Source organism: Pelodiscus sinensis, chromosome 3, assembly GCF_049634645.1.
Source record: "Pelodiscus sinensis isolate JC-2024 chromosome 3, ASM4963464v1, whole genome shotgun sequence".
Classification (NCBI taxonomy): Eukaryota; Metazoa; Chordata; order Testudines; family Trionychidae; genus Pelodiscus; species Pelodiscus sinensis.
This window is the reverse complement of record NC_134713.1, coordinates 66,412,637-66,436,161: the sequence shown is the minus strand read 5'-3', so window position 1 is coordinate 66,436,161 and position 23,525 is coordinate 66,412,637. Positions and strand designations below refer to the sequence as shown.

The following is a 23,525-nucleotide window of genomic DNA, read 5'->3' as shown; positions in this document are numbered from 1 at the left end:
TTCTAGTCTATGTAAAACCAACTCCCACTCCCTGATAGGAGTAAATAACCGTCTGCATTCTTTAGATTCACAGACTTCCCTTTGCACCCCCTTGGGTTAGGTCTAATGATTCATTTCAGCTAAGCACAGGAGCCAAGAACATATGATCCCACTCATTGGTTCCCCCCTCCTCCACACCATTTCCTAAGGAGATACTGAGCTATACTCATTCTCTGGTTTCTACCTGAAGAGATTTGGCTCTCCTAAGTGGTTATTCAAGCCTGCTTTTATACAAAGATTGCTTGAAGGCATAATATTACTCATGAGCTATCCTGTCTGCCTCTGGGACCATGCAATCTTGTTCTGTACTGCTGAAGTGTAAGTTGGGAAAGGGGCCATGCATCTTTCAAGTTAAATGCTCACAATGTATGCTTGTATTTTCCATATTTTACATGTAAAACATTTGAGGGTTTTTTTGTGGGGGATTAACTAGGAACCAGGAAATAGGTTAGCCAGAGCCACACTGTATTTATTCCTTAAGGTCTCATCAGTAAATTGTAAAAATTACCTGATGATAGTTGGTTTAACAGTATCACTGTCTTAGCAGGTCTTTGCATTCAGCTCCTTGGCTGTTATTGATTTCTTCTGCTGTTGTCAGCACTATACATTAAGTCTTTGCTCTGCACTATTCTTCAAGGATCAATATGTAAGTTTCCCTATGGAATGATTCAAATATTTGGTTTAACTTTTACCATCTAAGATGTGTAGGTGGCTTTCTGTTATAATATTATTCATTTTTGTTCAATGGTTGTTAATTTAGAATATCTATTATTGCTGCTGTGGCTGCCCCATTTTGCTGGAACACTGACTCTTACTTTATGATCTTCTGTTCTGCCTGGAAGTTTTTACATCTGTTCTTTGAATGAGTTATTGCATGTAAAAATATGCCTTCCATATCTAATTTTGTTTTGTTGTTCTCCAAAAATGTGTCTGAATCAAACAGGGACTGAATCAATGTTTTGATTCAGAATGGGGGGGGGGGGAAGGGATCCCACCCTTTTTGGCACAAACATCACTGGTAAAGGTCATGTTGAGATAGAGAGTTCTAGGCAGGGGCAGTATAGTTTCTTTTTTAAAAGAATACTTTTGTTTCCATCAAATAAAGTTTGTTATTTTTCCTTCATATTTCCCTGTGGTGCTGTTACATGTGGGAGTTAGGACTTCTCAATAGTGCCTCTTCAAGGCCACGTATGGTATTGCAGCTATTCCCCCATCTTAATCTGCAAAGTTTGGCCACCTACTTGGAACAAGGTAGCATGTGCTTTAAATTTGGATTCAGTCTCTAGTCAAGTTCTTGATTGTCTATCATAGAATCGTAGGGTTGGAGGAGACCTCAGGAGGTTGAGTACAACCCACTGCCCAAAGCAGGAGCAAACCCAACTGAATCATCACAGACAGGTCTTTGTCAAGCCAGGACATAAAAATCTCTAGGGATGGAGATTCTACCCTCTAGGTAACCCATTCCAGTGCTTTACCACCCTCCTAGTAAAATAGTTTTTCCAAATATCCAACATAGACCTCCCGCACTGTAACTTGAGACCATTGTTCCTTGTTTTGTCATCTGTCACTACTGAGAACTGCCTCTCTCCATCCTCTTTGTACCTCCCACCCCCAGGTAGCTGAAAACTGCTATCAAATCCCCCCCCCCTTTCCCCTTCTCTTCTGTAGACTAAATACAGCCGACTTCTGATAATCCGGCACCTTTGAGACCTAGGTGGTGCTGGATTATCGGATATGCCCGAGTATCAGGAGGTACTGCATACTCCCAACCCAATCACCATCTCCCCCCCACACACCTTATGCTCGTGTCCTGGAGCCACCAGTACAGCCATGCGTCTCCCTCCAGGCATTGGGGCATGTGCGCTGAGTGGCCGGCTTCTCAATGAGCTGGCCTGGATGCTGTGTGCAACCCAATCCCCCTCCTCTTTTCTCCCATTCCCCAGAGCCAAACACCTCCCCTCCATGCTGTAACCCACATGAGAGCAGCTGACCTGAGCAATTCTGGGTTCCTTCCCAGTTCCGTCAGGAGCTCTTCCCATTTTGATTCCAGACTATCGGGAGTGCCAGACAATTGGATGTCGGACTATTGGAATTTTACTGTAATCCCAAATTCCTTAGCCTTGCCTCATGATTCATGTGCTCCAGCACTCTAATCATTTTGTTGCCTCTGTTGGACTTTCTCAAATGTGCCTACATCCTTTCTGTAATGGTTTGCCTAGAATTGGATGCAGTACTTCAGATGTGGCCTCACCAGTGCTGAATAAAGGGGAATAATCACTTTTCTAGATCTGCTGGCAATGTTCCTCCTAATGTACCGTAATATGCCATTAGCCTTCTTGGCTACAAGAGCACATTGTTGACTCATATCCAGCTTCTCATCCAATGTAATCCCTAGATTTTTTTTCTGTCAAACTGCTGCTTAGCCAGTCAGTCCCCAGCAGCGCTTAGGATTCTTCTGTCCCAACTGCAAGACTCTGCAAGACTCTTTTGTCCCAATCCTCCAATTTGTCTAGGCCACTCTAGACCCTATTCCTATCCTCCAATGTATCTCCCTCTCCCTCTAGCTTAATGACATTTGCAAACTCGATGAAGGTGCAATCCATCCCCTCATTTTCTGGTCATTAATAAAGATGTTAAACAAAACTGAGTCTAGAACCGATCCTTGGAACACTCTGTTTGATACTGACAGCCAACCAGACATTGAGCCATTGATTGCTATCCATTGGGCCTGACAATTTAGTCAGCTTTCTACCCACCTTACAATTCATTTTTCCAATCCATACTTCCTTAACTTACTGGCAAGAATACTGTCGGAGACAGTATCAAAAGTTTTGCTAATGTTAAGGTATGTCATTGTCCTCTGCCTTCCCCATATCCATACCCAAATCAAACAGTGCATTGAAAGTTTCCTGTGCTTGATTATTGTGAGGATCATATGCTCAGCTTTTGCTTTTACAGTTCTGGTTCACTGTCAAGAATGACTGTCCTGAAAACTCTGAACACATGCTTTGAAACCGATGGGCCATTTGTGAATCCTTTTTGGGTCAAGCTGGATTCAATCTACTGCTGTCTATCAAGTCTCAGTAACATTTTCAATGTCAATGAATTGGGATTTCATGTGATGAAGACTTTTCATGAAGACTCACTTTTAAGAAGGTGGCATATGAGCATTGAAAAAGTTTAGCTTCTATGAAGTTTGTAAATAACAACCAATTTTAAGATAAGATGGTAAGTAGATAAGATTATTAGCATTAGGTTGCATAAAAAAACAAAATAATAACTACACATTTAATAACCTACAGCAATGATTAACAAGCAGGAATAATAGGCTTGGTAGTGTGGACACTCTCCTTGTTATTTCAAAATAACTCCCTAGTATAGACCACGGCAAAGAGACCTCAAAAAATCATCTGATCCATTCACTGTACTGAGATGGTCCAGATTTATTCAATCCTATCTCTGACAAGAGTTTCCCTAACCTTTCAATATTGGTAATTCCACAGCCTCACTAAGTAATCTGTTCCAGTGTTTAACTAGCTTTAGAGTTAGAAAGTTTTCTAAATATCCTACCTAGGTCTCCCTTGCTGAAAACTAAATCAACTATTTCTTTTCCTTCCTTTAGTGGACACAGAGACTAGCAGATCTTTATAGCACCTTTTATTCACATGAGGAAACGTATGTACCCCTCAACTTATTTTTTTCTAGACTAAACATGCTCGGTTCTTCCAACCTTTTATCCAAGGTTATTTTATCATTTTTGCTTTTCTTTAGACTGTCTTCAAATGTCGTTTCCCAAACTGGACAAGGTAGTGCAGCAGATGCCTCACCAGTGTGAAATAATGTAGCACAGTTACCTCTTGCATCTTATATATGAGACTTTTTAATACATACAAGAATGTTATTAGCCTTTTTCTTAATGCTACCACACTACTGACTTAATAATTTTATGATCCACAAAAGCCCCTAGATCCTTTTCTGAAGTACTGCATAGCCTGTTGTTTCTCATTTTGTATTTGTATATTTGATTTTTTACTTCCTAAGTGTAGTACTTGACTTTATTGAATTCCTTCTTATTGATTTGAAATCCGTTCTCCAATTTATCTTTCTGAATTCTAATTCTATCCAAGTGTTTTCAACCCCTTCTCAGTTGGTGACATCCACAAGTTTTATAAAACACACTTTCTACTCCATCAATCAAGTCATTAGTGAAAATATTGACTTGTACCAAGCCTTGGACAGACAGCTGCAGAACCTCATTTGATATGTTCTCCAAGTTTGAAAGTCAATCATTGATATACTATTCTTTGAGATTGGTCTTTACTACAGCTACATGCCAACCTAATAACTTCATCTGTGCTTCCTTTTCTTGCTTATGAAGAGATCATGCACAACTGTGCCAAAAGCCTTGCTAAAGTTCATATACCTCAAATATATTCCTTCTTCTTGTCACCCCTATAATCTAGAGCAGTGTTTCTGAAAGTGTTCCATGGAATCGCTCTCAGAAACACATTAACTGGCTGTTTATTTACCGGTGCTGCAGGCACGGAGCCTCGTGGCTCCCATTGGCTCCATTTTGTCCTTTGCAGCTAAGAGAAGCTGCAGGAAGCAGTGGCCCAGCCCACCTTTACACTCATGGATTCAGGATACAACCTTACAACTTTGCAGGTTTAAGAGTGTCTTTTTTGGTAATATCCTGAACCTGTGTTTAGTAAGAATCACTTTTTTGAGGAAGAACGGCTCTTGCACAAAAGAAGGTTTTTGCACAAAAAGGTGACGTCTACACAGCACTTTTTTGCACCTCTTGCGCAAAAGGTAAAGGAAGAGGAAATGAAAATGAGAGCACAAGATATGCAAATGAGTGCTCCATTTGCATTTCCTGTTCCTCAAGAGGATCGTAGTTTAGACATAACCTCTGAGTGCCAGAGTGGGGAACAGTCCTGACAGAGCCAAAATGAGATATTGCTAGTCTCATTTCTTTACAGTGTCTTTTAAAAAATTAAGCTATTGTACATGCCACTTTATATTCCCATTTCATAAGAACAGCCATACTGAGTCAGACCAAAGGTCCATCTAGTCCAGTATTCTGTCTGCCAACAGTGGCCAGTGTCAGATGCCCCAAATGGAATGAACAGAAACAGGTAATTCATCAAGTGATCCCTCTTCTGTCATACATTTCCAACGCTTGACAAGCAGAGGCTAGGAACACCATTCCTATCCATTCTGGCTAATAAGTATTGATGGACCTAACCTCCATGAATTTCTCTCTTTCTTTTTTGAACCCTCTTAAAGTTGTGGTCTTCACAACATCCTCTGGAAAGGAGTTCCACAGATTGACTGTGCACTGTGTGAAGAAAAACTTCCTCTTGTTTGTTTTAAACCTGCTACCTATTCATTTCACTTGGTGATCCCTAATTCTTATGTTATGGAAACAAGTAAATAACTTTCCAATGCAGAATGTTTGAATCAGTCAAAATCTTTTAGAGGTCATAATCTAAAACAAAAGTGAAAAATACAAAACAAGTAAACACCACAAAAAAAAAGTTGCTTTGCATATAGGGGGGAAAAAAAGAGAACAAAAAGGAAGCATAGTTGTCACTATAGGGACACTAATGGGATACATTTACCACAGGAAATAAATATCTATTGTGTCTTTCTGAAGAGATCATTCTCATTCACAGATGGACAGAGCTACACATTTGTCATACTGCAGGTGTAGTGTGATTCTGTGCCTTACAGCTCACATCAGTACAGTAAAAAAAAAAAAAAAAAAACCCCAAAACCCCAGTGATTTTTAAAATTAAGGTGTCCAGCAACTCATGTTAGGGAAACTGTGTAAATTGCACTAATACATCCTATGACTCATTCCTCTTCCCATCCCTATCCATTAAGGATAAGAAGGTTTAACTGAAATTCACCTGCTTTCAGGCCTGAAGTAAACACACGCTCCTGTAGCACATGTCTGAGCTGTCTAGACACCTAAACTAACTAAAGCTAACTAATGAGAAACAGGCATACCCTTCAGCTAAGAAGAGCTTCTGAGAGATACAGCCCTCCAGATGAAAGTAAGCTCCTAAATTATAGTAAGTTTTCAAGCTAGAATGAACTCCAAAAGGTTGGAGGAAACCTCTGACTAAACCAAATCATTACAATAAAATCAGATCTTAAAATCTAGACCATCCCTCCCTATAAAATGTCCCTGAGACTAGAAGCAGACTTTATATTCCCATAGCCACAACCTTGCTGTGTTCTGACCAATTAGCCTCCACCGCCTGACACAAACTGGAGAGTCATGGCTACTAGCTTTCCCCAGCTGAAGAGAAAAATAAATCCAACACTATATTAAGCTGGAGTAAAAACACCTACACCTTTATTACAGCTGGTTACAAGCAATTAGAAAGAGGAAAGGACAAAGTAACCCTGCAGTGGCATTATACCTTTTAATCTCTCCTCAGAACTAAATAAAGGATTTTAAAACCAATAAGATATATTACTAATTTAATCCTTTCACAAACTGATATATTGAGCCTCAATGCTCTCTATGATGGCTCCATGGCAGCCTCACCTATATACTCATTACCTCCTAAAAACAATACAGTTTACATTTCATGGCAGAGAGAAAGGGGAAATGGGAGGTAGAAAAAAATAAAATGGGGGAAAAAAAGAAACTATATCAAGTAAACAACTGGTAAGCCAGTTATCAGCATAGGAAAATATTTTTTGACAATCCTCACTGGTTATCTGCTTGATACTGACTAATGTAACATAAGAGGGGGAGCAAGTGTGTATTTTCCTTGTCCAATCTCAAAGCTTTGGGACTGCTGCTTTCAGTTTACAGAGAGGTCTTTTCATGCAGCAGACAATAGTTCTAGAGATAAACCCCATATTGCAAATACTGACAATAAAAATGACTTAGCACCAGGAAAAATGTCCAGAGATTTTCCATGTGTCAGAGGGAGACAGGAGAAGGAACAAAATGGGAAGCAAGAGAGAATATTTTTAGAATCCCTGGGGATTGCTGGACTGGGGACTGCTAGTTTGACGCTGCTGCATAAACCACCAGCCAGCTGCTGCTGTTGTCCCAAAGCTGACTATCAGCTCCTGTTCTGGCTGCCCAGGAGGTGACCACCATCAGCTATGCCAACCCTGCCACCTTACATTTAAGCCAAACTTAAACATCTTTGCCACACAAAGACATTGAATCAATGTGGCTGAATTGATGTAGAAACTGAGTTAGCTAAATTACTGTGTGTGGAAACCCGGAAAAGTCTGACATCCAAACTACATAATATAGGCACATATTGTTGTTGTCCAATGATTGTTCTTTCCATTCCAGACTCCATACAATCATTGCTGTCCTGATACCTACATTTCATACAGTGATTTCAAGAAGAAATAAAGAGTAACTGAAAAAAAGTTCTGATTATTGTATTCTTCTTGATCTCCTGAAAAATGCTGCTACTAATCCAATGAATGTACTACCTGAACAGGGTAGTCAGGAAGCTTTTCTTGTAAGATAAAATTGGTAGAAAATACTTCTGTTTTTTCATTTTTATAGATACTTAAAGCTATTCATGTAAAAACTATGAGTTCTTTGCAGGCACGTGTTGGGAGATACAAGCATTTAAACAATTTAAAAACTAGACTTGAACTAGCCAACTATGCCTTCTTGAGAGGGAAGAACTGCTGTGTATACATTAAAATAATACATCTTTTCATATGGTATATGTTTCTATTGTGTATTGAAAACTTCTAATCTTTGTAATACAGATATCAAAGCAAATACCCATCATTTGCTTCTATAAACATACGATGAAGTTTCACTAAAACAGTAAATAGGAAGCAAAGATCCCACCTCCCACCAGCATACAATAGGCTCTCACTTTCCTTTTATTATACATTGTTGCATTAGAAGAGATCGTGTAACTTTTTTTAAATTCACAAGGGAATATTAACTTAGCCCTTAAGGATATTCCATTGCTATTCAATTTCATACTTCACTAGAAGACGACGGACATTTGAGAATAGCCAGGTAGCCTTTTGGAATTGCTGTCCTGAAAATCTTGATATATCTGAAACTAAAACACATTGAATTTCCAGAGGAAAAAAGATTTTTTTTTCTTTTTAACTTGTATTTGATAATCACTATGCTTTGGCTGCATTCATCTAAGCATCAGGGATTTGTAACTGAGTTATAAATATTTTATTGAATTTTTAATAAAAAACCAACAACCTTAATGTGTGCAATGTAGTGTACTCTCTGTATTACTTGAAAGCTCTGATGTATGGCAACTCCAGCAGCTCTGAGGTGAATCAATAAATCTCATGACTTTGTGTTATGAAGGTTTAGTATCTTCTTGTCATCCACCATCTATTTCCCCAAATAGAAAAGCTAGGATAAACGTATGAGGTTGCATTTTTGCTAAGGCACCAAAACCTCTTGGACACACGAGCTGAGCTCTTTAAAGATGTCGTTGTAGAGTACATCTGAAATTCTGCTATACCCAGTTTAAGCTATTTTCATTGAAAAAGTCTATTTGCATCAAAAGACTATATCCTTTTGTGTGATTCAGTGTTCAGAAAGTTGTCAGGAACTTCAGGTAGTCTTTAACAAAACAGGCCAGTCACTCTCATTTTCTAGCCATAGTTTTACTTTGGGGGCCTTTTCTGTTTGTTTTTAATTACAACAATATTTCCATGGATCTCTAGCTGTAGATTGTGGAGCAGTGTGAAATTCTGGCCCAATTGAAATTATTGGTAAAATTCACATTGACTTCAGTAAGACTAATATTTCATTCTACTCTCCAGTTAGGTATGTGTTTATGTCTAATTATGTCTGGAAATACATGATTTTCTTGTGAAGTGTGCATAGTTATGTGTGCACATAGTAGGTTAGAGCTTGATCCATAGCCCACTGAAGTCAAAGACACTCATTGACTTCATTTTGATTTGACTCAGATCCTAAATTCCCACAGCGATGAGGTGTCCTCTCCACACAGGTCTGGAAAGATGACTAGGTAGGCCTATCAATTCTGCAGGCTGCACATGGAGGGAAAGTCAAGGAAAAGGTAGTTGTAGAATGGGTCTGTAAAACCAGGCAAGAAGTAGGAGCTGCTGCTTTAAAACAGTAGTCATTATCTGTGAAGAGGAGGAGTGTTTGGAAGCTGCAGATACTTCCTGGGAAGAGGATGTGGAGTTAGGAGCGGAACCAAAAGTTGTAGGAAACTGTCCAGAGAAGGAACAGTGAGGACTGGGAGAGGAAACTCATAGCTGCTGGTTCCCTAGACTATAATTCAGAGGGCAGTGGCTTGGTCCGGGTTCTTGTACCAGCTGCAGAAGATGTGGCATAGGCTAGCAGAGCAGTGCTCTGGAAGACTGTCTGGGTCACTGTAGGAGTAACAGAGAGTATACAGCAGAAGGGAGAGCCTCTGAATGCCTAGACAGAGGGCTGTCATGAAGAGGATGTTGTGGTGTCTGAGAAAAGAAAGGAGATACCGACTCGTGAGGGTGATGGTGTGACAGCCTGTAACCATGGGAAAGATCAGCGAGCTTGAGAGCTAATCCCTAGAGTGATCAGATAAGCAGTCAGTGGTACACCCACATAAACATCTGACCTGCACATTCACAATGAGTGATTTTGTGCCTAAATTAGATGTGAAAATATATGCTCACAGTTGTATCTTTATAACTGAAAATATGTGTAGATAAATTTGAATAACAAATGTGACATATATGGGGCCTGCACTTCAAAAGTTTCTTTCATTACAAAATATACCACCAGTATGAGAGATTGTTATTCTTAAAATGGAAAAACACATTAGAATAAACAATACCTCTAAAAACCAGAAATTACAAAAATAAATTTGAATAAAGTTCCTTTTTCTGTGTTAGAAAGAAATAACATTTTTGTAGTCTTCATCTGTGACACCTGACATTAGTGACAAGTAATCGCAATGGGGCTCAATGTGACAGACCTTGCCCCGGTCTATTGATTTCAGTATACAGTGTTGTTGTAGCTGTGTCAGTCCCAGGATATTAGATGCACAAAGTGAATGAGGTAACATCTTTTATTGGACCAAGTACCTTTGGCGAGACGGACAAGCTTTTCATCTATAGACAGCTCTTCAGGTCTGGTAAAGATACTAGCAGTTTCTAGGTATGAAGAAGCATTCTGTGTTAAGAATGTTAAGAAGTGGGTAATCGTGTAGTCGATACAATTTGTATTGACTACACGATTAATAGATAAGGAAAGGCTCTGTTTTTCATGAGTTCATTTGTTCTGTGATGATAACCTTTTAAACATTGATTTAAACACAGACCTATTCTGGGACTTTAAGCATAGCTTTGCTGAGGATCTTGTTTATTTACCAGGTCAATGTTTTTTGGATATGAGTACCAGAAGCCATTTGAGACTGACACCCTCAGGATGACACCTTTCCTTGGAGCTATAACATTTAGCATTTAGTTTTGATATAATGGTAGATTGGGAATTCCTTCATAATGAAGTTTTATAATTTGTTAACTGATTACAGACTGGGTATTCACTCATTCAATTCATTCTAGAAAGTCAAGAGGTTTTGTATAGGAGTCAGTTCAATCCAATTCTAAGTCTGACATACTCTGCCGTTTTGGTTTTCATCTGTATACACTAGAAACCACAAATCCAAAATGATAATAAAGTAAACATCAATTCATATTATCCTGAATCTGGGAAGGATACACTTGGCTCAGGCATGAAACAGAACTTACCCACATTTTTTCTTTCATCTCTTTGGCTTACTGAATTTTCCTACCCAGATGTTTTTATCAGTCCTTTATACATACAGGTCTGTCTCCTATCAACAAATTGTTTACCTAGGAAACTCAGTCTTCTCTTAAACTAGTCACTCTCATGTCTCAAAAATCTTTGGTATGCCACAAGATGTGTCAATTTGTCTCAGCAGTTAGTGCATTTGCGGACCTGCTCTATGACTTTAAAAATTAGTGTTGATATATACTGCTTGGTATCCCTCCTCTCTGCTTAATTTTCTAAGGACTTAAACATGTAAGAATTAAACATCAGATACTTTTTACTGTATTATTTTACTTAACTTTGACTATAACTATAATAGGAACATCTTGTCAAGTATTCTAATTATGATTTTTTTCTGAAGTTCTTCATTGAAAAATTAACTGTTGATGGAACCAGCATCTGCCCAAATCTTTCACTGAATTTTCAAATACAGTTTAAAAAAGTGAGATATTTTACTGGCTTTTTATGATTCTCACTTGAGTAACTTTCTGCTACATGCTTTTCATGTCTATAATGGTTATAACATAGAAATAAACCTGAAATATACTTATTTTAAAATGGGCTAATCGAAAAGCCTCTGAATAGTCCCAAATTTTGAATCTGAGTTTGTGATTGTATACGCATGAAAGAAACTAGTATCACACTGAGAAATGTGTTAATTCCCCACCCCTTTTACCTCAAAACACACTTAAAAATGTCAGTATTGCTTATTAAACAGAAATAACTTCTATTGTTGCTTTTGCTGTATCACTTTGCAATTTGTTTCCCTAAGAATCTTTTTCTTTTTCCCTCTGGAAGAGCTGGCTCTTTTCAATTTCTAAGAACTCACATTAACAGTGAATTGTTTGCACTTAGATATTGGGAAAGGAAAAGAACTACAGAGTCAAGTATTTCATGTCAAGCCATGCTAATATCAATTTGTGTACAGGGGTGCAAAATGCACAGGCCATATTGAAAAGGATGTTATGTATTTTAAACATTTCCTTATTTTTATTGTTTTAATGGCATGAGGTAAGTTGCCACCTAGATCAAACTGGGGTATGTCCCCTGTGACTGCAGTGGAAAACAAGAGTGTGAGCAGGACTTGTAGACTATCTCTTCTACCTCCTGCACCCTAGCTAGGGAAGATTCTGACCAACTAGCTACTGAGATCAGAGGCTGCCATAGTGAAGGTTGGGAATGGAATTTAATTTGTTATTCCATGTTTATTTTGGGGGGACTGAAGAATAAACAAGGACATAAGGGTTATAGAACGAAGTCAGTGTGGGCAATTGTTTTGCCAAGGCTAGGCAATGGGTCTCAGGTACAGTCTAGTTTATAAATGGTAAGTTTTTTTAAGGAAATAAATTGTAATTTACTAAGTCTGTACAGAACCTAGAATAATCAGATGTATAGCTGGTTGCCTTATAGCATTTACTAAATGGCTAGTCAAAGTAGATTGTGTAGACCTTTATAATATGATCCTTTACTTTATTTCCTCACATTCTTTTGATCAGTGAAATAATTAACAATGTGTGAGGGCTCTGGAAAGCAGAGGACTACAATTCCCATGAACCATTGCCTCACCACGTTTTCTTGTCCCCAGATAAGAGGAAAGGTCCTGAACCATGAAGTGACTAGAATCCATCTAGGACTGGCAGCTGCATGACCAACCCAGGAGCTGCAGGGAAACTGAAGCAGTGGTAAGCAGCAAGAGAAGCTGCAGACAGGCGTGGACAGAGAGCCACAAGTGGAAAAGTCTGTGGGCTTTATGAGTGAGTGTGGGCTTTATGAGTGAATAGCAGCAGCAGCTGGGTGTGGAGAAGGTACAGGGTAGTTCCACTAAGAGACATTAACTGGATCTGGCTTGGAAATCTACATCTTTTTATGTGTTTGAAGAAAGACTTGATTGGAAAGGGCATCCCAAGCAATAAATCTAAAGAACCCTGAACTCTCAACTGTGCTGCTGCAAGGACCCATTATTTATCAGGTTCTTTCAGAATCTATCCTCTCAGAACCTTATAAAATAACTGTCTAGAACAGACAAGACCTAGTTACTGAAACACCCACAGAGCTTGTCTCCAAAACACAGGACACCTGGCATGTTACTAGCACCCTAGTGGTTTAGAATGCACAATAACCTCAATAATTACAGATATCTACACAAATTAAAGTGAACAAGCAGTTTCTAGCTTAATACTGTTGTTTCAGGCTCTCTGCTACTTCTGGCAGGCATCACTGCATCTGTTAAACTGGAGTAATATATTCAGTATTTTCTTCACAGCCATGTCAGCTAAAGTCTTTCTATATGAACATGAAGATTCTGGAGAACAATTCACAGTTGTAGGTATTCACCCTGAATAGTGTCTCTTGGCACCCAACACAGCATGAATCCTGTAATTCAGGCTGTGTTTGTCTAAAGTATGACCATGGTATCCCCCTTGCAACAATCTATTTAAAGATTAACTAGACTATGGGGAAGTTTGCTAATTACATTGATAGATTGTGTCAATTGGCCAAAATCGGTCATGGTGGTTTGGGCTTTAGCTTCATTAAAATTGAAAAAGTGTGTGTTGATAAATCCAGATATTTGTAAGTGCATTTCATTAATCAAATCAGTGACATGACTGTATAAGGATCAATATGATGGTGTTGAATCCTAGATCATCATATGCAATATATAAAGAGTCAAAAAGGTAGTAGAATATTAGGAGCAATTAGGAGATAGATAAGAAATAAGAGAAAATATCATAATGCCACTATATAAATTGATAGTACACCTTAAATACTATGTGCATGTGTGATCATGCCATCTCAAAAAAGATATATTAGAATTAGAAAAAGTATAGAGAAAGGCAACACAAATGTTTAGGGGTCAGTACAATAGTTGGAGAGTGTACTGGTTCAAAAGCATAGTTGCTCACAGATAATATAAGCCAGAAATGTATTACTATATTCTCCAGAAATATGGATAAAAATAATCAAGGGATGTGGGAGATCTCTTCGTTAATGCGGTTTACCCACTTATTTAAGGGTGTGTCTAAATTAGTCCACGGTAATCAAATCTGCATGCACATACACAATTATATATGTGGATTTTTTTAAAGTTGGGTGAGGGTCCCTTGAAAATGATATAACCTTTAGAGATTCAGCTTTTCTTTATTGCTCTACTAAAAGACAAATAGTTACATCATATAACTGAGGACTACAAAATGCTAACAGTATTTCTTCTAGAGGTAATTGAGATTTTTCACTAGTTGCCTTTTTCACAAATTACCAGCACCATTGCATTTTTCAACTTTTGCCAAGTTTTCTGTGATTTGTTTTTTACTGAAACATTTACCAAAATTGTTATCAAAACATTATAGATTGCCAAAACCAGATTTCAGTAGATGAAAAACAAATGAAACATTTCAAAAACAAAGTTGCTAAAATATCTCAAAAAATGGATGGTGGATCAGTTTCAAAATAGACAAAATTAAAATAACTTTTGAAATTTGATTGCCATTAAATAATTTTCTCTTCCTTTCTGACAGGCCTAATGACTTCCTAAAATGCAGCTTTAATAATAGGCATCAAAAACTGTTGGCCTACAGAAATCATGCTACCTAATTACTCATAATAGAGCAATAAATCACATTAACAAAACCACAACATTGAAGAAAACATTGTGTTTTCCTGTGCATTTCAAAGGGCCTCCAGGGTTTCCTTGTCTTTTTCAAATCATTGTAATTAAGAATAAGTTAACAAAACTTCTTAGGCTAGTGTTGCCTTAAATTATTAATTCAATTTAGAGACCTGATATCTCCCAAAATCAAATTTATGGGAGCTGTATAAGAAGCAGCCATAATATTGTACAATATTATATGATAAATCCTTCAACTATACAGAAAGTAAAAGGTATAATATCATAGAGTCTGGGGGCCAACAGACTAACTGGTCCCTGGGTGAGGTGAGAGGGCAGCTCCATGCTCTTGGAAGGGGTGGATCCTAGGGCAGAAAGATGTTATCTCATTAAAAGTCATATATAGGCCTGCACGGGTTAAATTTGTATTCTTCTAGGCCAGCCATAAGCCCTGCTGGCAAAAATACCAGGTGTTTTATATCAGACGGCCTTCATCAGCCACAGCTCCCCATGCTTGCTAGCTGAGAGCCAACTATGGGATAAATAACATGATGTTGGCTCTCAGGCTCGTAGGAACATTGAGAATGGTGTTGGGACAATATGCACAAACCCAGTAAACAACTGTAGTATAAGATCACTGGGAGTCTGTGTCCAGTGAGTCTCAGCAGAGGCCTAAACCTCGAAGGGTGCCCTGGATCCCCCAGCTGGAGCCACGTCCACTGCGGCCTGGTGCAAGGAGACTGGAACGGGACTACCCACAGACTGAAGGGGCGTAAGCATTTCCAAGTGCCTGTTACTCACTTTTATGCATTGCTCTGCCTATGCTTATTGGGGTATTACTTTGCAGTAACCATCTGGCAGTATTAAGCGTGTAATAGTAGTGATGTAGTGAGATTAATAAAAGCAACTATACCTAATCGACTGTGTCTTGAAGTGAATCCATAATCCTGTTGGGCCTTAGCCCTGTGAGTTGACAGATGGGACTGGAGCACCAAAGAGATACCACTTGAGCAACCAAGTGCAGGTATACACATTTGACTAGGGGGTGCTCGCAAGAGGTGAGTGCACCTCATTATAGGAACAAAGAATTTTTAATGGGTTCTTTAGTCTGGTTGGCAAAGGTGTAGAAAGATCTAATAGATTAAAGGTTGAAGCTGATTATACATTTCCCATTTACGGATCTATCAATCAAATTGATTTTTCAGCAACTTTACTCTTGAGAAGTTCTACAACTGAAGACATAAATTTGTTCTGGGTGTTTCATACATTGAAAAGACAGAAGGGTTCATTGTGATAATCAAGTCTGAAATTCTGTATAACACAGATCCTAGAACTTACCCCAAATAATTTCTACAATGTATTTCTTATACAAAAAACTCTCAAACAAACCCAACAATGTTCAGGAAGCACCATATCATGCTCAGATGACAAGTCATAAGATTTCTCTGCCTTTTGAAATCCCTAATCCTTCTAATCCACAGTTCTTCATAAGCATAATCGGAAGAGAAAGAAAATGAAATGCAATTTAAAGGCAATCAGTGAGTCAGTGAAACCTCACTTCCTTCATACAGAATCACCAGACGCTAGCTCAATTAAACTCAACAGCTCACAGGTGTTCACAGGAGAATATGCATTTTTTTCCTCTTGAGGAGGCAGACAAATTCTTAATGTGATTAGTTCAATCCAAGGTCTTATGTTGGTGGTTTGAGGAGAAAGAATAATGTCTAACTTAAAAAGACACTCATATTCAGTAATAGGTATATAATGCATGATAAGAAACATGGATGCATTTTCAGTTTACACTGACATTTTATTATATATTGTAGCAAAACCAACCTAGCCAAAGATTTCATTTGAAATATGCTCTTTATAATGTAGAAATTAACTTGCCTGGTGAACATACCTAAATAGGAACCAAATAAGTTGTCATTTAGTGTTACATATAAATAATCATTGAGTATGAAATGGACTGGGAGATGCCTGCACACATTTTTAAAAAGTAAAAACAGCATATTGGTGCAAAACATATATTTGCCTTTTTAAAATTTTATATTCCTGATGCTTTGTACATTCCACTTGTATTTACATTTATGTCACATTTTTTTCAAAGGCTACATTTGGCATGTGACAGCTTATTGAGGGTCTTTTTCTTTCAGTCTCTATAATCTAGATGAGTTTTCTTCAACGAAGGTGTTTACACCCAAGCAATTTCCCTGTCTCCTGTGGCTGCAGCTACAGAACAATTCTGAGGAATGCTCCCTCTGTGTGCGCATGTGTTTGTAATACAGTACACATTCACAAAAGAAATTTGCCTTTCTTGCGTGAGCCACAGCAAGAAGAGTTGCAATTACCCAGAAGCTGGCTGGGCCATGTTTATACAATACAATGGGCAGTCCTATCTGATTGATGAATATAGTGAGGTGCATTGGATATTAATGGTAACAAATGTCTAAGACCTTCAACTCCGATAACAGTGGAATGTAAGAAAAGTTGCAGATAGAGTGGAAAACTGCGGAAGTGTAGGCATTATTTACAACACTAGACCTCAAAGAAAGCAACATGGAATGCATGAGCCTTTAAGTTGGCTACTCATTTCCCCAGATGTTGACATCTGATACCATTAAAAGGCTTCTTTGGAGTAAGTCCAAATAGAATCATGTGATGGCAGGGATGGTATGTTGTATCATCTCTGTTTTACTACAGAATGATTACCTACAATCTTTTCTCTGCACTCTACTTTTGTTTAAAAGAAGTGATTGAACCACAGGTGTTTCCACATGAAGCAGTCTCAAAAAAGCTGAAGACTACATCTGTAAATCAAGCAATGTTTTCTTTTCTTTAAAAGTGTTGACATTGATTTAAAAAAATCCTATGTAATGGAAACCACTCATTATTATCCACCCCTAAGATGCTGCTCATAAACTGCAAAGGAAGCATTCCGTAAGAACCATTACACTTCTACCACAATGCCCAGCAGATTTGAAAGTTGCATGCATCTGCAAAAATGGCAGAAAACATCTATTTCAGTCTTTAGTTAGTTTAAAAACAAATCCTTGTTTTTCTATAGGAAAAAGTCATGTTACCTGCAGGGTTGTTCGTGTTTGTTTTGTTTTATGTTGAAATCTTACGTTATAACCCCTGAGCCCTTTTGAATACTATTGTGCTGCCAGTTGAAACAGACTTTTCATTGCAATCAATAGATAATCAAAACATATTAAATACTACTGTACATGAAGGGCCCACTTCCAGTGTTCCCTGTAAGGTGTGAGCTTCTGCAGCCCCACAGGAGAGAGACTCTGTTTTTTTAGTCTAGGCCTAGGTTTGTGTCCATCAGCAAGATATTTTATCATATGCATAAAATACGTGAGTTGTCCTGTTGCACTTAATATTAATGTATGTAAAGTTAGCAAGAGTGCAAGTACCTTTCTGAATCAAGTCCTTAAACAGCATCAGTATTAGGAAACTATTTTAGTACTTTTTTTTTTCCCTCAGTGAAACAGAAAAGGACTCAGTTTTACAATGCTGAGTGCAAGGTTTGCATAGGAGCCTTTGTATGCTTCTGTCACTTTGTCATGTCCTTTTGGCAGGAAACTCAGAAAAGGAAAACTAATCTTTTTTTTTTTTCTATTTCCAAATATTTTATGTCTTTTATAAATCTGGAGAATCAAATGGGAAAAGTCCAGAGGCGATGCATAGGGTGTAGGCCCGATCTTATTTTTACTCACATTTTCTTACATCTTCTTTCTCCGTGCTGTGTAAGATGCTCACTTTAATATCATTATACATTAGTGCTGCAGTTCATCAGGGTAAGCTGCTGGCAGACCACCAGACAGATTCTTTACCTTTCATCCTCAAGTATGCCTCCGTCTGCAGCTCCTATTGTCCATGGGTTTGCCATGTCCAGCCAATGGGAGCTACAGGAAGTGGTGGTCAGCAAGTCCCTGTGTCCTGCACTGCATCCTGTAGCTCCCATCGGCTGGGCACAGTGAACCCATGGCCAGTAGAAGCTATGAGGGAGCTGTATCTATGGATGCAAGGTAAACAATCTGTCTGGTGGCCTACCATCGAGATACTTTGATGAACCACTTGTGGTCTGTAGGTTTGCCACCACTGTTTGTATGTTAACATTATGGGTGTATTTTGATCTAATATAAGCCTAAGTGTAAAGGAGCTAAAGTTAGTGCAAGTGCATTTGTTAGAAGAGTCCATTCAGAAAGGGAGCTGGGGTGTGATGGGATTCCCAGTATCCAACCAAGAACTGGGATTCAGGTATGATCCATTAACTCTCCAACATGGGTCATTTCTCACAGTGCTTTGATAGTGACAAGCAGCAAGCATCACCAGGTGCTGTTGTAGCCAAAATATGATGTTTGTGTGATTTATACAGTATAATATGTGTAATACAGAAGTAGTATGTTTTAGGATAATATAGTGTTCGGTTTCATATGTTATACCTGCCACCAGTGCTCCATCTAAGATTTTCCATCCATGAGTGGAGTGAGTTTAGGATTATGCAGCAATATGAGGTCATGTGCACTGGTTTTGGATGTTTGCCACCATGGTACCCAATTTATTCAAATACACATTCCCGGCTTCTGGAGCAGACCCCACCCTGCCATGTGGCATGTCCCATTCCTGGCCACCAGAACAGATCCCAGCACATTGGCCATGCAGCAAATCCTGTTCCTGGCCCCAGCTGCCAGAACAGGTCCTGGTCCCCCGACCACATGGCAGCTCTGGTGCTGGAGCAGGCCTACCCCACCACATAGTCACGGGCAGATCCTGGCCCCCTGACCCAACACCTCCCTTAATATGCTGGAGCAGCCACCTGAGTGCTGCTGTGCGCTCTCCAGAGAAGGTGGGCAGAGGTAGAATATTTTGTGTGCTGCTGCGCAAGCATGCATCTTAGCAGGATTTACACCTGCCACCCACTCCTTCTGCCTAGCAGAAAGGGACAGCTTGGTACCATTGGTACATATGCATTGGGTGAGCTGTTAGTGTCTACCCTGATGTTGAGGCAGGTAAAGGCCAGAAAAGTTTGAGACTTATTATGGTGACTGTTATTCTAGGTTAATGCTGAATTCTTTTTTTCTTTGTACTTTGGAATAACTACTTAAACCTTAAAAAATAATTTAGTAGTAGTAAAAATGAACTGTTTTAATAAAAATTGTTTAGCTTCTGCTTAAGTTTTGCTTGTGCTATGAAAAAAAATATTTGCAAGAAGTTTTGCTCTTTAAACATTTACTGTTCTGTGCCGGAATGAGTGCATGATATGTTAATAAACAAAAGATGTCCATTCCAGATAGTCTCACTGTCATCTCTTTCCTCATCTTTGACTGTCAGGACACACTGATGATGGCTGGAGAATGGCAAATTGATGGTCCTAAATCCTAGGTATACACCCTCTGAAAACAAGATAACAGATAAAGGTAAACAAAATGTGGGAAAACATTAGGGTGTGGAATGTAGCGTCCTAATGACATAAAAAGCTAAGCAACGGGTACTTGGTAGGGATGTTAAATATCAACTAATTGACTAATCGAATAGTTGATGCATTTTGCATCAACTATTCAATTATTTGATAGGGTACTTTCACCTTTGAAAAAGAGCATCTAGATTACATTATGCGGATCATAAAATCGATCTGCTTTTTCAAAAAAGAGCGTCCTGACTGCTGGACGCTCTTTCGAAAAAAAAAAGCCACCGAGAACCGCTTCTGCCAGAGCATGGGGGCAGCATTTCCTTCCAGGTGCTGCTGCCTGCCCTTTGCAGAGACATGTGGTTAAAGGGACCCCTTTGAACACCTTTTGCTCTGCTCCTGCCTTTGCTGTCCGTCTAGGAGGTAAGCAAGGTATTGCAGTGCTTGTTTTGAGTGCTCAGCTTCCCGGGACACCACAGAAGGTTTTTTTGTTTGGAGGTTTTTCTGATTTGGATCCCTTTTTTTGCCATGGAGCCAGAGCTGCCCCTGAGCAGGCAATGGCCCCACACCATCATACTGCAAGTTTTGCTGCATCTGCATGACCCAATCATGAGGCAACTTCCCCATCTGGACCCAGACCAGAGGTACGAAAGGTTCGCCCGTCATGTAGCCCCACTGCCCTTGCCTCCAAACTTCTTTGTGGAGAGGCATTTTTGGAGGCTTGACACTAGCTCTGACTGGTGGGACCGGCTTGTTATGAAGCTGTGGGACGACCAGCAGTGACTAAGCAACTTCCGGATGCAGAAGGCCACTTTCCAGGAGCTGTGTATCTGGCTCTCCCCCACTCTGCAACAGCAGGACACCCACCTGCGGTCCGCCATCCTCCTGGAAAAGAGAGTCGCTATTGCCCTCTGGAAGCTGGCCACCCCCGACAGCTACCGTTCCATGGGACACCAGATTGGAGTGGGTAGGTCTACTGTTGGGTCCATTCTGATGGAGGTAAGTCATTGTAGGGGGATAGTCACAGTTGTGGGGGGTAAAAAAGGGAGACTGTCAGGAAAGGGCAAGGCAGAGTGGGGGATGGGGGAAGTGGGAGTGGGAGGGAGCTCCACCACTTACCCTGAGCTGCTGGGGAGGGGAGTGGGTCTGAGGAGGAGATTCCTGGGGTGCTTGAAGGGGAAGGTGGGTGGTGAGTTCTCCTCCCAAGAGATCAGGTACCCCTTCTAAAATTTTGTTGTCTATTTGTTTCATTCTGCAGGTGGTGAAGGCCATCAGTTCCAAGCTGCTGAACAGGCTCGTCCATCTAGCAGACCTGGACAGTTTGCTGCCCTTGACTTCCAGAACTGTGGAGGAGCACTCGATGGGACACACATTCAAATCCGTGCACCGCCCCATTGAGCAGCCCAATTCATTAACAGGAAGGACTACTTTTCAATGGTCCTGTAGGCCCTGGTTGACCATCATGGCCAGTTTACTAACATTTGTATTGGGTGGTCGGGGTGGGTACATGATGCCCACTTCTTCAGGAACTCCTACCTCTACCAGAGGCTGCAGGCAGAACATTTTTCCCACGTTGTGACTTTGCGGTTGGGGACACGCACATACCGGTGTGCATAGTGGCTGATGCTGCCTACTCCCTGATGCTGTGGCTGATGAAGCCCTACATTGGCCACCTGGGTACTAGCAAGGAGTAGTTTAATGCTTATCTTAACCGGGCTTGCAACCAAGTGGAATGTGCATTCGGATGTTTAAAAGGGAGATTCCGGTGCTTGCTCACACGGCTAGAAATGGGGGAATGCAACATTCCTGAGGTGGTGGCCATGTGTTATGTTCTCCATAACCTGATGGAGAGGAAAGGGGAGGCCTTCCTACCAGGGTGGAGTACAGGTGCTGATGGTCAGGAGAGGCACTTTGACCAGCCACGGACAGCTGCCATCCGCCAAGCTCACCGGTCTTGTGTTCGCATCCGGGAGGCCCTACAGGAGCGATTCTCTAATGGAGGACACTGACTCTCCTGAGGGCTTCCTGTCTGGGGGCTTGGCCCTGGCCCAATACAACCTTCCCTTCTGAACCCTCACCCTGACCCTGTTTGTAGAAATAATAAACACCAGATTTTGTCTGAAAAGATTAACTTCTGTTTTATTGTCATAAATATCAATAACTGAAAGAATGTAGAAATGTTGCAAACATATAAAATCTTTTGTTTATTGTACATAGTTTTTTTTCTCAAAGCATACTTTCTGCATCAAAAATAAACATTTTCTTAAATACCCAACATTGTGTTTACCCAACATTGAGGTGGTGGGGGTGCTTAAAACCTGGAGGAGAGAAGGGGATCAGGTTGCCTGCTGCCTCGCGTTCGGGGTCCTACATAGCCTCAGGATTGGGTGGGGTGATTGACTGTTGGCTGGACAAGAGAGGGTAGGTGCACTTGGCTCTGGGAGGCCTGGGGAAGAGGGGCGGCTGAGGGACTGTGGGGGACTGGGAAACTGTGGGGGCTGAGGGAGAAGGAGGTACAAGGGGAGAAGGGGTTGGTGCTGTGGAACGGGTGTTTGGTGGGGCAGGGTCATGGTGTGCTGGAGGAGCAGGACCAGGCACAGAAGCAGGCAAGCCACAGACCTCCCTGAGGGTATGTCTACACTACCCCACTAGTTCGAACTAGCGGGGGTAATGTAGTCATCCGCAGTTGCAAATGAAGCCCGGGATTTGAATTTCCCGGGCTTCATTTGCATGAAGCCAGCCGGTGCCATTTTTAAATTCCGGCTAGTTCGAACCCCGTGCCGAGCGGCTACACGCGGCACGGAGTAGCTAGTTCGGATTAGGCTTCCTGCACTGCATCCAAACTAGCTACTCCGTGCCGCGTGTAGCTGCGCAGCACGGGGTTTGAACTAGCCAGCATTTAAAAATGGCGCCGGCCGGCTTCATGCAAATGAAGCCCGGGAAATTCAAATCCCGGGCTTCATTTGCAACTGCGGATGACTATATTACCCCCGCTAGTTCGAACTAGCGGGGTAGTGTAGACATACCCTGAGAGTGGCACGCAGGGACGTGCGCTGCTGGACAAGCTCCTCCAGCAGCTGATCATGCCACCGAGCCTCTGCCTCCATCCTTTCTCGCAGGATGGTGTTGAGCTCCTGCAGGACCGCCACATGCTGCCTCAGGATGTCTGCATAGACATGTCTGTGTCTGTGTCTGCGGCTCCCATGTCCCCGGGATGGAGGTGGGGCTGGGGTGCTGTGGCCCTCTTGCATGGCTGTGGAGGAAAAGAGGAAGACACAATCAGTCATGTGTGCAACAGCTGTCCACAAGGACATGCCCTCTCCTTCAGTCAGGGGACTCAGACGATCTGAAAGTAACACCACGTGTGACCTGGGTATCAGCCTGAGCATCACAGGAGTCCCGAAGTGCCAATGGGGCCTCGCACTGAGAACCCACCTGGGTGTGTTCTGGACATGGTTTATGCCACCATGTGGTGCACCCCCATTTGTCATACTTTTCCACTGGACATGTTGGCACATGCACAGCCAGCTGCATGATGTCCAAGGTCAGCATTACAGATTTCCCTTGTGAATCACCCACTGTGCACCCACCTCCCCCGCCCTGTGTGTTGCACGACCTCACTGCACTCACTTGCTGCTTCATCTCCGGCATCAGATGACACCTAGGAGGCCTCT

At 40.8% G+C, this 23,525-nt stretch overlaps 1 long non-coding RNA gene across 1 annotated transcript; it reads left to right on the top strand.

Moving 5' to 3' along the window:
• The first annotated feature begins 210 nt into the window (after nucleotides 1-210).
• LOC102449881 (uncharacterized) lies at nucleotides 211-20,035 on the top strand. The gene is made up of 3 exons (XR_332733.4): nucleotides 211-357; nucleotides 12,414-12,510; nucleotides 19,776-20,035. It is a non-coding gene; the product is annotated as an uncharacterized LOC102449881 (long non-coding RNA).
• The last annotated feature ends 3,490 nt before the right edge of the window (nucleotides 20,036-23,525 follow it).